This window comes from Pleurodeles waltl, chromosome 8 (genome assembly GCF_031143425.1).
Source record: "Pleurodeles waltl isolate 20211129_DDA chromosome 8, aPleWal1.hap1.20221129, whole genome shotgun sequence".
In the NCBI taxonomy this organism is placed as follows: domain Eukaryota; kingdom Metazoa; phylum Chordata; class Amphibia; order Caudata; family Salamandridae; genus Pleurodeles; species Pleurodeles waltl.
In genome coordinates this window covers 1,489,671,853-1,489,686,793 of record NC_090447.1, presented here as the reverse complement: position 1 = coordinate 1,489,686,793, position 14,941 = coordinate 1,489,671,853, and the positions used below count along the sequence as shown (strand labels likewise).

At 45.4% G+C, this 14,941-nt stretch overlaps 1 protein-coding gene across 4 annotated transcripts in view; it reads left to right on the top strand.

The window, feature by feature from the left end:
* GSK3B (glycogen synthase kinase 3 beta) overlaps positions 1 to 14,941 on the top strand; it is a 376,205-nt gene that overhangs the window by 280,754 nt on the left and 80,510 nt on the right. The window lies entirely within an intron of this gene.

Genomic DNA, 14,941 nt, shown 5'->3' with positions numbered 1-14,941 from the left:
GCTTAATAAAGAAGACTACAAGAAATTACAGTACGCTCCTTTATTTTGCTTCCTTCACCTCATGGTATTATCTAATTTTGTGGATGATCCCTTTGTGATGGATACTTATAATGACACATGTTTTACATTGTGAATAACTCCCTAGGCATCAGACTGGATCCAGAAACTTTAAAGCAGTAATCCTACACAACAGTGCGTGTGGTTCCGCACCAATTTAATTCGGCTATTGAAGTGACGAGCGTAGCTGCATTGAAGCACCACCTGTGTGTGCTGATGTCAGTTCCTTTCTTCCTGTGCTTCAGATGCTGATCCAGAGCTACTCTCCTTGGTCTTTTCAAGACACTTTTTATGAAAATGTTACAAGTGAGTAAGGCAACATGTCCCCTTTGAAGACAACCGGGTTCAAGCCATGAATGGACTGTCACAAATAGTTATCTGCAACAGAACCTCACGGAGTATGTCTACGGTGCCTGGAGAGGTTGGAGCACCTTTCAATGACCTGTAATGACAGTGCCCAGATGAACCCAAAGACCATATATGGTAAAAGCGAAGCTATATGTCATCGAACATCAGAAGACTCCAAACCATGACCAAAGTTGAATGGAAGCTCCCGAAGTCGTTCCTGCTGCGGATCATCATTGCAGTCGAAGTCTTCGTGTAAGTCCAAGAAGAAGCACAAGAAATTGAAACAGTAATTGGCCCCGTCCTCCCACCCATTAACTCTAGAGAGCGTTCAGGGGTGTCAGTGTGCTGCCCGGTCTCACTTCCTATCTCCATAGGGGTAGATTCTGAGTCTGGTCCCAGTGCACCCTGAATTTCCGGGTCTGCCAGTGATGTTGCAGCCAGTGGAGTTCATGCTATACATTTCAGCACTTTACCAGCTCACTTTGGCATGCCTTTGGACTTCAAAAATCTGCAGGAGCTTCAAGTCAGGCTTCCGCTGGGGGGTCCACCCACTGCACTGACTGTGCCCGTTGAAACCCGCTTCATTTCCTGCATCCGCCCCAGTGCCAACTTCAGTTCTGACTCCACCCACTGTGCTGTTTTTCTTCTCATCAACACCCAAGTAGGAGTTGCAACCCATTGTGTTTTCCCACTCAGAGAAGGGTCTACCGAGGCCACGCCGTACTCCCACTGTGGCACAGTCCGCTGGCAACCCTTTGGATTCAGATGCATTGTCCTTACCACCTGGTAGGGCTCAGACTTCACATAATCTTTTCAGCACTGATTTGAGCAATGATGATCATTATGAAGGAGATGATTTTGGCCCCCAATGTGATGAGGTAAATTGATATAAGGAACTAAAGGATGACAGTGGCCTGAATACTTCTCCAGATGTTGGCCATGTTTCTCCTCCCGGGTCTACCATTGAGGAAAGCACCTTCTTCGCTGTTATGCTGAGGGCGGCAGAAGTTCTAGGCCTTCAACACCCTACAATGGAGTTAAAGACTAATGTTCTGACAGAGGTACTCTGGCCTGATCAAGCACCTACAGAACCTCTATCACCATTTAAAGAGGACCTCACCCACTCCCTTTTGGGCACTTGTGCGAAACTGTTTGTGTGCTACCAGTTAATAGGGAGGCTGCTTGGCACAATAAACCAGCCCTAGATGACCCTGACTTTAAGTGGCATCCCACTCAGATGATCATGGTGGTGCAAGTGACCACCAGTGAGGTTAATCCTAACACCTTCCCCACCACCCTGTCCGAATAGAGACATTTTGCAAGTGTATTGTCCAGCTTGATTCCTGATCATCTTGATCAGTGAATGCCAGTTACTCCGTTGCCCTATGGAACAAAGTGTCCCAAGTATTACTAGCTGTTCCAGGCTATCTCCGGCAGTCCCTTACCCAAGCTCTCTAGCATGGCCGTGACTTTGTTACATCTTTAATTCGATCAGGCTTGGATACAGCTGTCTGCTTAGGTCGAGTGATGGGTAGTTGTGGTGGTTGAACACCACCCCTGGGTAGGGTCTCGAGCTTCTCTGGGGATGTCCAAGCATCTTTGATAGGCTATTTGATTGTTCTTATTTTTTGGTGAGAATGCAAACTCCACCCTAGAACATTTTAAAGAAAACAGGAATACAGCATGTTACTCAAGCCTGTCCACCCCACGCAGACAGTTCAATCTGCCATTTCGCCCCTTTTCGAGACTATAGTAGGAGTTTCCATTACTGCCAACATCTGAGTCCTGTACCAGCCCAACAGATTTCCCTGCCCTTTTATGGCCACAGTTTGCAAAGACAATGCAAAGGACATCAGGAACAATATACAGCTTAGTCCTCCCCCTTCCCCCCAACATCACAGTTGCTAAACTGCTTTAGTCTGTTTTTTCTGGTACACAGAAAGCCTCTCTGAGGCAGCATCTGATATTTCCTCCGGGGGGGGTGGGGGGGTTGGGCAAGCCATCAGTTCAGATAAGTAGGTCCTCCAAATTGACCATCATGGTTACCCCCTCTTTCCATTTCTTTCCATCCTGCCACAAATCCTGCTGACTGAGGACCACCTATTCTTCCTGCAGCAGGATTTGGAGACCGTTTTGGTTAAAAGGGGCCATAGAGAGGGTTTCAGCATCGGAAGTAGGAGCTGGGTCTTACTTTTGCTACTTCTGGAACTGAAGAAGGAACCACAGCACCGAGACCGCCCTCCTAGCCGCCACAGACGACGACAGACGCCAACTGGACAATGGAGAAACATCAGCCCTCATCCTCCTGGACCTCTCTGCCGCATTCGACACAGACTGCCACCGCACCCTGTTAGCCCGCCTCTTGAAAGCCGGAATACAAGACAAAGCCCTCGACTGGATCGCTTCCTTCCTCCACGGCCGAACCCAAAGTGTACGCCTCCCACCTTTCCGATCCACAGCCACCAACATTATCTGCGGCGTACCCCAAGGTTCATCCCTCAGCCCTACACTGTTCAATATCTACATGGCCCCCCTCGCACAAACGGCCCGCCAATACGACCTCAACATCATCTCCTACGCCGACGACACACAGCTCATCCTCTCCCTCACCAAAGACCCGCACTCCGCCAAAACCAACCTCCACGAGGGCATGAAGGCCATCGCCGAATGGATGAGGAACAGCCGGCTAAAGCTGAACTCGAACAAGACGGAAGTCCTCATCCTTGGAACCACCCCCTCAGCCTGTGACAACTCATGGTGGCCGACCACACTGGGAACCCCTCCAACTCCTACCAACCATGCACGAAATCTAGGATTCATCATCGACTCCTCCCTCTCCATGGCCAAACAGGTCAACGCAGTCTCCTCCGCCTGCTACAACACCCTCCGCATGCTCCGCAGGATCTACAAGTGGATCCCGACTGAAACAAGAAGAACCGTGACACAAGCCCTCGTCCGCAGCAAGCTAGACTATGGCAACGCACTCTACACAGGCATCCCTGCCAAACACCTACAACGCCTCCAGCGCATCCAAAATGCCTCCGCCCGACTGATCCTCAACGTACCCGCCACAACCAACCACATCTCCCACCATCTGAGAGACCTTCACTGGCTCCCTGTGGAGAAGAGGATCACCTTTAAACTACTCGTCCACGCACACAAGGCCCTCCACAACACCGGACCTGCCTACCTAAACAGCAGACTCAACTTCTACACCCCCGCACGCCAGCTCCGCTCCACGAACCTTGCCCTGGCCGCCGTCCCCTGCATCCAGCGAAAGACCTCCGGCGGCAGATCCTTCTCCTACCTCGCCACCAAGACTTGGAACTTCCTCCTGTCCAACCTACGCCAGACCCAAGACCTCCCCGCATTCAGAAGGCTCCTCAAAACCTGGCTATTCGATCAGTGAACAGCAACCCCCCCCCCCCCCCCCAACCCCCCCCCCCCCTTTTGCCCCCCCCCCCCCCAGCGCCTTGAAACCCTCACGGGTACGTAGTGTGCTCTATAAATCTTATGATTGATTGATTGATTGATTATGAAGACTTGACAAAACCAAGAATTGTTCCCTGAGAAATAACGTCTAACAACCCTGATTGTGCTGGGCTAATGATATTTTTGTGCTAGCGTTTGTTAGAGCTGGCATCCTTAGGATGGTCTTACCCCACACTTTTCGTCTTTACCTCCTGTTGTGTTGCTGTACCTTTTTGTTGGCCTTTGGTCTCGGGGCACTTTACCACTGCTAATCCATGCTAAAGTTCTTGCACTTCTCCCAAAAACCAGGGTAACACTGGCATATCCACAATTGTCATATTTAATTTACCTGTAAGTCCCTTGTAGAGTGGTATACCATATGCCCAGGGCCTGTAAATTAAACACTACTAGCAGCCCTGCAGCACTGATTGTGCCACCCACCTAGTTAGCTCTGTAAATATGCCTTAGGTCTGCCACTGCAGAGCCTGTGTGTGCAGTCTCACTGCCACCCCGACTTGCCATCATTAACCCCTTTCAAGCCCAGAACTCCCCTTTTCTTATACATCACCCCTCAGGTAGGTCTTGGTAGCCCATAGGGCAGGGTGACATGGAAGCAAAAGGCAGGACATGTACCTTTTATATTTTTCATGTCCTAGTAATGAGGAACTCCTAAAATAATTTTCCATTACTATGAGGCCTGCCCCTTTATAGGCCAGCATTGGGAATTCCTTACAATAACTTTAAGCTGTAATTCCTGATCTCAGAGCGGCAGCTGCAAAATGTTTTATTTCCATTCGAATGGTAATAATACATCCTCTTTACTCGTAAAGTTGGTTTCATTATTATTATTTTTTAAAAGCCACTTTATAACCTTTCCCTGCACTTGCTGTCCTGTGTACCTGCAGCCTATCCCCAACACACGTCTGGCTTGGGCTAGGCAACACAGAATACTCAGCTAATTTTGTATTCATCTGCATACTAATGTGCCTTCCTACGGAGGAGGTAGGGATGGGTTCACACATCGCAAAGGGAAGTGACCAGAGCCCACACACTGAGGGTGATTACCCCCCACTGATAATCTGGAGCCGAGGCTGAACTGAAAGGGGGGGACCTATGCACTTCACAGAAATCCTTTGTAGTCCTCCCCCACATCAAAGGCACTTTCTAGTATAAGTACTGGGTCTCTTGGCCCACTAAATCAGTACACTAGTGGACCTGGAAGAAACAGCGCTGGAGTAAAGGCTGCTGGGCTGGAGGATTGCCATCTTGTGGTGCTGACTGTTCTGAGGGACAGCTGCCCTGTCTGACTGGACTGCTGTTCTGCTTGCCGACCTTTGCCCTACTAAAGAAATCATAAGTCAACCTTCAGAGTGTCTCCCAGGGTAGCTGGCTTCAACTTGCTGGAGCAAAGCCACCCGCACCCTTCACACAGCAACAACTCACTAGGTGCAGGTGTTTCTCAGCAGCAGCCGGTGTTGTGACGTGACAACCACTACAACCATGAGTGCTCAAGAGGTGCCTTCGAGGGCCCCAGCAGTCCCCAGTAGCGGTGCAGCTGTGAGAATTCAGAGAAGCTGCACGCTCACTCCAGTCACCTTCTTGCATTTGGATACGTTCTGCCGCGGGGTCGGCCGGGTTACGTTCTGCCGCGGGGTCGGCCGGGGATTGCTCTGTGAACTCCACTGAACCTATCCGAATTGTGGTCCCCTCCTCCAACGATTACAAAGCAAAGCACAAGGTACTGTGAAACAGGGATAGCCTACTTTACATCTTCCCCGCATGGGATCTGATGCTTCCCCTCACTGTACTGTATGAACCTGCTATAAACTTGTAGCTGCCGTCTGCTCTGCCAGGAAGAGCGCAGCTGATCATATTACCGTAATCCATACAAAGGGAATGTGCGCGCCCTCCCAGGATCTCAGTGCGATTCGCACTCTTGGAACACATACCTTTTTATAGCTACTCGGCGGAACTACCCAATGCCTTGTAAATAGAGTCCTGCAGATTGCATTGCTCTAATATATGAAGACCTGACTATCTTGACTTCTGTTGATGGGATTTTTGTCATGTTGGTCTTATTTTAAACCTATAAATATTATCTATTTTTCTACATCTATGTAGTCATTTGGTGGTGTATCCAGTGTGATTTCTCTGTGTGTGTTGCACAATTACTTCACGCATTGCCTTCAAAGTTAAGCCTGCCTGCTCTGTGCCAAGCTACCAGAGGGCGAACAGAGGTTAATTTAGGCTGTGCATTTTGACTTGCACTGACTAAAGTGGTGGGCTCTGCTTGGCTTAGGTATACACCGTAGCAAACCAGAAACCCCATTTCTAACCGCATTCAAAGTAAGTGCTTTAGTGTGTAGCGTCTTGTCAGTAGTGAGATTGGGCAGTATTACAAAGGAAGTGAGGGGTCTGGGATTGCTCTAGTAATAGCTTCTGTCCCCTTCCCCAATGTGAGCCGGTTTCCACAAGGGTGTGTTAAATGTTTGGCCTGGACTTAGTAAAACTGTGCAGAAGGATGGTCTGGCCCAAGTGCTCTATATTCGGGTACAAATTGTTAGTCTTCCTAAATTTCAGTCAATCAGAAGGGTAAATCTCCATACCAGCTCCACTGAGTACTGGTTAAACAAACCTTTGTAAGAACTGATTAATCGCAGAACTAGATGCGTCAGTTTCAGAACATAATTTCTGATAGGTTTTTCATGTTTTCATCTAATTCCTTACCTCTGTTCTTCATTCTCTGATCTGATTGCTACTCAAGAGGATCTCATTTTATCAGCTTGTTCTTTGTCGTGCTTCATGTGTGCTCTGCGTGTAACCGCTCCTTATCTGGTTTTCCGATGAGCCATGCTGCTTGTATGGCTTCTGGCACCTGCACACAGAAGCAGGTTGTTCTTATTTTCTTTTTTTTGGGGATATTGGTTTCCCTGAATCTATCAATAAGACATGCGTTTACTGGTGAGGGAAATTGCCCATTATTAGAAAGATCTGTCTATTCCTTGGTATTGCGCTAATGCGGTGGGTGCAGGTGAGTGTCTGTAATTCACCTCCTTTCCGGGCGATTTTCTCCAGATTCATTCAGCAGTGCAGAGAGAGGAAGACACTCTAAACGATGGCAGAAGACTCCCTAAACTCCCGTTAGTTACCACCCCACCTGGGGACTTTAAAACCAGAAAGGGAGCACCCTGCCTCAGACTCCAGCATGCAGTCAGCCCCAGTGCATTGTGGTAAATGCAGTACAAGTTTGTTTTTTTTATCCAAAAAGTAAACTGAAGTGTTTCACCTTAGTAGGTGGAGCAAGTGCTGTAAATCTCTGGACGCGTCGTGTTTCTGGGTTTATCCCTTCATCTGCAGAGAGCAGCTTGTCTGTGGGGTTGCAGGAAATGCTGCCAAATGTCTTGTCCGGTTTCTCTTCAACTCACTGGCACGCAGGTGCTTCAACCAGAGCTCATCAGCTTGTTGGCTCAAGGGAGCCTTCTTAAACAGAAAAATCAGAAAGGGAGCACCCTGCCTCACACTCCAGCATGCAGTCAGCCCCAGTGCATCATGTTAAATGCAGTACAAGTTCGTTTTTTATCCAAAAAGTAAACTAAAGTTTTTCACCTTAGTAGGTGCAGCAAGTGCTGTAAAGGTTTCTGTTCCACTCACTGGCACGCAGGTGCTTCAACCAGAGCTCGTCAGCTCGTTGGGGACTTTGTCAGCTACCATGCTTTCTCCCGATTCGTAGGTAGTGAAACCTATATGCCTATGGGTGGCAGACATTTCCCCCCTCACTGCCTTGTCAAGAAATAAAACCTGAAGTGGTTTGATGAAGGGTCAAATCCATTGTAGCTGTTCTGTATACAGAATGACCACAGACCTGGAAATGGGGAATTCACCATGCCGCAGATCTGTGTTAAATTATTTTGTTTGTCATGTGGTAGACACCTGATTGCTTTCTATCCGCAGTGTCTGCTTTAGACATAAGAGGAATGTGAGATTACATCTTGAAGACATTTTACCATTGCTGGTTTTGGACTCTTGTTAAACCACAAAAATCTTAAGTAATAGTTAGTTGTTTGTTCTGAAATAAACGAGTTGAGAGCCACAGGAGGAGTAATCCTCTTCACCAATTAGACAACCCTATCATGTCAATATTTTAGATGGCCATTTGTTGATCTATAGACTTCTCATTTAGCTCCCTTGTTTTATTAAAGCCATTCATAAATTCAAGACCTAAGTGTTTGACAAAATTAGATTGCACGGTTAAACTATAGTTAGTGATAATATTTTAGATGCAGAAGGTATATCTGTCCATAGCTTTTGACTTGCAGAAACTGGATAATTACTTCTCAGTCCAAGAAACAATAACCTGAGGACAGTACCATAAGCCTCAGCTGGTCCTTTAAATCTGTTATTTCCCTCATTAATACTCTTTATCTTGCCGGCCTTCCTCATAAGGAAGTACTTGGAGGGAATGATGCATGTCCTTGAGGCGCCCATTGCATGCAGTGCCATTATCCAGGCTTCCTGGCTGTGCCTGTACCTTAATCAGCCACCAGTGCCTCGGATCCATTTATTATTGCTTGACTTTTGATTGCTTTTTAGGCCTCAGTCGATGGTGCACTCTCAACAAAAGCCATGACTGAGCTCCGCGTCTGCACCAGTTCACCAGGGAGAAACATCTCCTTGACCGGAGTGCAGAGTCAGCCTGCCTCCCACCTCCCATTCCCTGCAGTGCTACATCAGTCGCATGCACGCACACTCAGTGCTGCATACACCTCATCCACAGACCTGCTGCATCAGCCCAAGAGTGATAGTCTCCCGCTCTCTGTGCGCGCTTTCTCTCAGTTCTCTTTTTAACCTTCGCGCTCTTCCTCAAACCCTTCTCACTCGGTTCTCACCCCTCACTGTAACTTCCTCCACGCTTCTGGGAGCCGAGGAAGCAAGCAGAAGATAGTGTTCATGGTTGTAAAGCTCTTTCAGTCTTCATCCCTCCTTAAAAAGCATTCTGCACAAATACATTCCCCGCAGTGGGAAGGTACTGCCTACTTCCACGTCGATGCAGTATCGAACAGGATTTATTCTTTGCAACACAAAAAATGCCACTCCAACCCCTGAGCCCAGATCCGTAGCTCAGTAACCAATGTCACAGTGCTGCTGTAGCCCAAGAGCAGCCTCCCTTCTCACATGCAATGCTGCGTCAGTCCAGGTGACGTGTACCCGCTGGCAGTCAGTCCTGCATTACTCCAAGAGAGGCAGAAGTCAGAGTCCCCTCCATGCAGCAGAAATAAAGCAAACCAGGGGGTGGATGACAGAATGGCAGAGTTCCAAAGCCAGTCGAAGATTTGTAAAATGCTAGGCTCTGCACATGAAGCATGTTCATTTTACAACTCCTCTGTTTTCGTCATGTTTCCTTTAAACAGTAGCTTACATTCTGGAAACCCAAATCAGTTGAAATGACCATCCAACTGACGTACAACAGTTACAACATGCACTACCTTTTACATGCAGGATCACTTAGCACAAGTCTTGAAACCAAAGTCTCTTAGAATTCATGTCTTGCTTTTCTTTTTGAAGCCCGTCATGTAGGAGGAACTGATGCTTTGCGAGAGAGAAAATATGAGCCAGATAAAGGGACCTTTGGATATTAGTTTGCAGTAAGGAGTAACAGCAGTGGTGGATAAGAATGGCTATAGAATGAAAGACCACCCGGTTCGAGCCCCTCAAGTCTTCTGGAAGTGGCAACACACTTTGAAGAGAATTCTCTCCTTGCTCAGGAGGGAGTGCGATTTATTTTTTTTCCTTGCAAAAAAACCTCTTGGAGTCAACATTAAGCACACGTAAACATGTCTTTGAGCGCAAAGATGGTTGCATGAACAATATTACAATAGCAGCATCAGTGGACAACACAGGGGGAATTGGTTTTAGTTTGTTTAGGTAGTGGAAACAACTGTCAACCACAACCCCAACTTGGGCCAGTACAAATCTAAGGCCATCATGGGGACCAAGTTGTTCACTTTGAGGGGAGACATGATGTTGTACCCAGAAAGGTGAAGCGTGGAGTGCAGCCTGACCCTCTACCAACGCCCAGAGGGAATATATAAGGCATGCAGCGTGCAATTACTGCTCTCCCGTGCCAGGCAACATCCTTCCCTTTCCTTGCTGTACTGCCCACCTGTTTCTACTCTCGCCCTCGCCGTGCACCAACCCCTCTTGTGACACACACCCATCCCCGTCCCCCACCTCCCCGCTCAAGTTTGTGTGTTCAACCCAAGTACATTAGGTGTTCCGTGCAGAATTCTAGTTCATAAGCAGGGCATGCATAGTTATTCCCCATTGCAAAGTATTCAACTCTTAATAGGTGAATATAGATGCACGGATACCAGTGGAAGCAGAAATTGTGGCCACTCGCTATTCCGTACAAAAATCTGCCTGATTCTTAGTTGGGACTTTGATGGTGTGGCAATAACACAAATGACACCTGCTACCTGGGAGCTGTGCCACAACCACCATCTGCTAAACAGAGCAAAAATGTAGACATCTTGATGTGCCACCTCAACAGTATATGACATGCATATTGTCTTTCCAACTGCTTTCTTTACAAGGTATGACCTAAGTTGATGGGACAAAATAGAAAACCTTTAAGTACACCTCACAGAGTCATTTAGACATTAAACACCAGCAAATGCAAAAGGACAAAAAAATTCAAATGTGTTCAGGTCTTCCTGAGACACCAGCATGATTCATAGCCAAAGGCTTCATCTTACAAAGACACTCTTGGCTTCAGGAATCTAGCTTTTATTCCGAATTTCAAGTTGCAAACAAACTGCCATTTGACATCGCCCCCATGTCTGGGATGCAAGTGGGTTTTATGTTTGGCACATGGACCATGTACAATCCATTTCTAAAATGCTGACCATCTCTCAGGCGCTCAGACTCGGTCATCTTCTGTCGCCAAGACCATATTTCATCCACAATGAAAACACTGGAAACAAACACAACATCATATATGTAATAGAAATAGACAGAACTGAACTCCTCCCAAAGGAACAAGAGGAATGGTTTAGAGAAAATTGAGGTTCTTCCCAAGGTAGAATAATTAAATAGTTACGAACAAATGCCAGCTCAACTATAAGACACCAAGAAAAAAATAGCATCCTGTGCAAACAATAAGGAAATTACATATTACATTCTTAAAACTGGTGGAAACATTGTTGTAGAAAGGTTCGCTCAAAGCATGTCTTTTCAAAGAAAGTGGCTAGAAAATCCATTCAACCTGCTTTCTGGTACCAAAGAAGTATGCTGCATTAGGAAGAGACTAGTCCTGGATATTAACAGGCAGTATAACAAAGGGAAGGGTTTTAGCCCCGGGCCATCATTACAACATCCTTGATAAGAGAAAGCATTACAGCCCAATACTATAGGGAAAACTTACTTCACAACTGAAGGTTGTAGTACAGGAGCTTCTCCAGAACAACATTCAGTAATTACATAATTGTACAGATAAGAATTAAAATGTAAATATGTAAAACAGGTTTGCAATTGGTCCTTTACTAGCTATGAAAGCAAACTCACCACTTAAGGCATTTGGCTGTAGAGAGGCGTGTCTTGAGGGACATCCAATCGGTGGAATCAAATGGAATGTGGGGTGCAGCTTGGGCCCGATTCCCAAACTGCACTTTGAAATATGTAAAGTAGTACTACAGTGGTGCGACTCACGTGCACAAATTACAATTCCTAATTGTATGTCTTGGGACCTGTGCAGAGACCTCCACACACCTCGATATGTTTTTGTTGTGAAAGTGTGGAAGTGGTGGTGAGGGGGCTGGAAAAGTGCCCCTGCGTACTACTAAATGGAAGGGATTTAGGGACATTTAAGGTTGTTTTTTTTGGAGTTGCTTAGTAATACAAAAACGCACACGCACCCATACGCGCACACACCCACACACCCACACACACACACACACACACACACACACACACACACACACACACACTCGTTCTTTAAATAATGTAAAACGTTTTAAAATAAAAAATGGTGAATATATATCTTTTTAACTTTAAAAAAAGCAGTTTTTAAAAATGTAGTGTATATATATAGCTACATTGTTTTATTTAATTTAGAGTGACATTTTATTTTACCATTTCGAGGTTAAATGTAAATGTTCATTTACATATATTATATATACTCTAAATATATGTATTTTATTAAAAAAAAAAAAGGTAATATTAACCTTTATTAAATTTCCCTATACTTTCCTATAGGGAGATTGCCTTTTCCATGGCAGAAGTCTCCACCCCAGTGGTAACTATGTCAGGCAACCAGATGAATGCAAAATACAGATTTAAAGTAGTATTTAACGGCAGTAAATGCTATCGTAGGGGGCTCTATCCCCTCACTGAAGTGGGTAGATAAATGTAATCCTATACTGATGTGCAAATCTCCACTCAGAAATGCTGAATAGAAAAAAGTGTGGTAGTAAATATACACAAGTTAATATAAGTGTGTGTTTATATACCTTATTGAATTGGGGCCATTGAGTCTACACTTCATAGACTTCGACAAATTAGTATAAACCATGGTTTTCAAGAATGGGAGTCAGGTAATGAGTTTTTGGTAAATGCAAAAACAAGAAATGCTAACACTACAGGGAGTGCAGAATTATTAGGCAAATGAGTATTTTGACCACATCATCCTCTTTATGCATGTTGTCTTACTCCAAGCTGTATAGGCTCGAAAGCCTACTACCAATTAAGCATAATAGGTGATGTGCATCTCTGTAATGAGAAGGGGTGTGGTCAAATGACATCAACACCCTATATCAGGTGTGCATAATTATTAGGCAACTTCCTTTCCTTTGGCAAAATGGGTCAAAAGAAGGACTTGACAGGCTCAGAAAAGTCAAAAATAGTGAGATATCTTGCAGAGGGATGCAGCACTCTTAAAATTGCAAAGCTTCTGAAGCGTGATCATCGAACAATCAAGCATTTCATTCAAAATAGTCAACAGGGTCGCAAGAAGCGTGTGGAAAAACCAAGGCGCAAAATAACTGCCCATGAACTGAGAAAAGTCAAGCGTGCAGCTGCCACGATGCCACTTGCCACCAGTTTGGCCATATTTCAGAGCTGCAACATCACTGGAGTGCCCAAAAGCACAAGGTGTGCAATACTCAGAGACATGGCCAAGGTAAGAAAGGCTGAAAGACGACCACCACTGAACAAGACACACAAATTGAAACGTCAAGACTGGGCCAAGAAATATCTCAAGACTGATTTTTCTAAGGTTTTATGGACTGATGAAATGAGAGTGAGTCTTGATGGGCCAGATGGATGGGCCCGTGGCTTGTTTGGTAAAGGGCAGAGAGCTCCAGTCCGACTCAGACGCCAGCAAGGTGGAGGTGGAGTACTGGTTTGGGCTGGTATCATCAAAGATGAGCTTGTGGGGCCTTTTCGGGTTGAGGATGGAGTCAAGCTCAACTCCCAGTCCTACTGCCAGTTCCTGGAAGGCACCTTCTTCAAGCAGTGGTACAGGAAGAAGTCTGCATCCTTCAAGAAAAACATGATTTTAATGCAGGATAATGCTCCATCACACGCGTCCAAGTACTCCACAGCGTGGCTGGCAAGAAAGGGTATAAAAGAAGGAAATCTAATGACATGGCCTCCTTGTTCACCTGATCTGACCCCCATTGAGAACCTGTGGTCCATCATCAAATGTGAGATTTACAAGGAGGGAAAACAGTACACCTCTCTGAACAGTGTCTGGGAGGCTGTGGTTGCTGCTGCACGCAATGTTGATGGTGAACAGATCAAAACACTGACAGAATCCATGGATGGCAGGCTTTTGAGTGTCCTTGCAAAGAAAGGTGGCTATATTGGTCACTGATTTGTTTTTGTTTTGTTTTTGAATGTCAGAAATGTATATTTGTGAATGTTGAGATGTTATATTGGTTTCACTGGTAATGATAAATAATTGAAATGGGTATATATTTTTTTTTGTTAAGTTGCCTAATAATTATGCACAGTGATAGTCACCTGCACACACAGATATCCCCCTAACATAGCTAAAACTAAAAACAAACTAAAAACTACTTCCAAAAATATTCAGTTTTGATATTAATTAGTTTTTTGGGTTCATTGAGAACATGGTTGTTGTTCAATAATAAAATTAATCCTCAAAAATACAACTTGCCTAATAATTCTGCACTCCCTGTATAGATATAGGCACCCACAGAAGGAGTCTTAGGAATACATTGTTGATGGCATGGCATACGGAATTTGCTTTTCCAGCGATACGTCTAATACAGACAATGATCAGAAGATGCACATATCAAAGTTAATGACACTAGTAGGCTCCACCTGGGCACCACATGCACAGCATTTTTAACTAATAAAGGTCTTCATTTTCTCTTACAGAACTCTTCAATCACTGGGCATTAACTATGAACATAGGGTAGTCAGTCATGTAAACCCCATTTCCATGCCAGTAATTGAAGAAAAACCGTGAACATTGTGTTTGTAAAAAAAAAAAATATATCTGCCTTTTCATGCTGAATGGTACTGATATGTGAGGAATCGTTTTCAGCAAAGGTCTTTTAACAGAGAGTGAAAATGCAAGGGAAGTGGAGCCTCTTGCTTCACTAGTTTTCTTTTGAAGCACTTTGAGTTCCCATAATGAATCGAATCACCACTGATTTTGTCTAGGGATCAGATTCCATACAGAAATGGTCCATCATGCTCAATTGTAGAGCTTCATCCAGCTCCACCTAATAGAACTCTGATTGGGTGATAGTCTGCCTTTATAACCCCATCTCAGTCCACCTGTCACCCTTGCTGGTTCTAAGGTGATTTGCCTATACTCCAAACCAGTTGATGAAATGCCCCTTTCACGGACTCTGTAATGAATCATCCAGGTTTGTTGGATGCCCACCTTGGGATCACTACGTAAATGTTTTGTGCCCCTGAGTAGTTGTAGATGTTGAAAGGAATCTTCTGGGCATAGAGGGAGTCCCTACCTAGGATGAGACCAATCATAAGTGGCCATGACCCACATTAACGCCATGACAGCTCTGTTATATCCCGA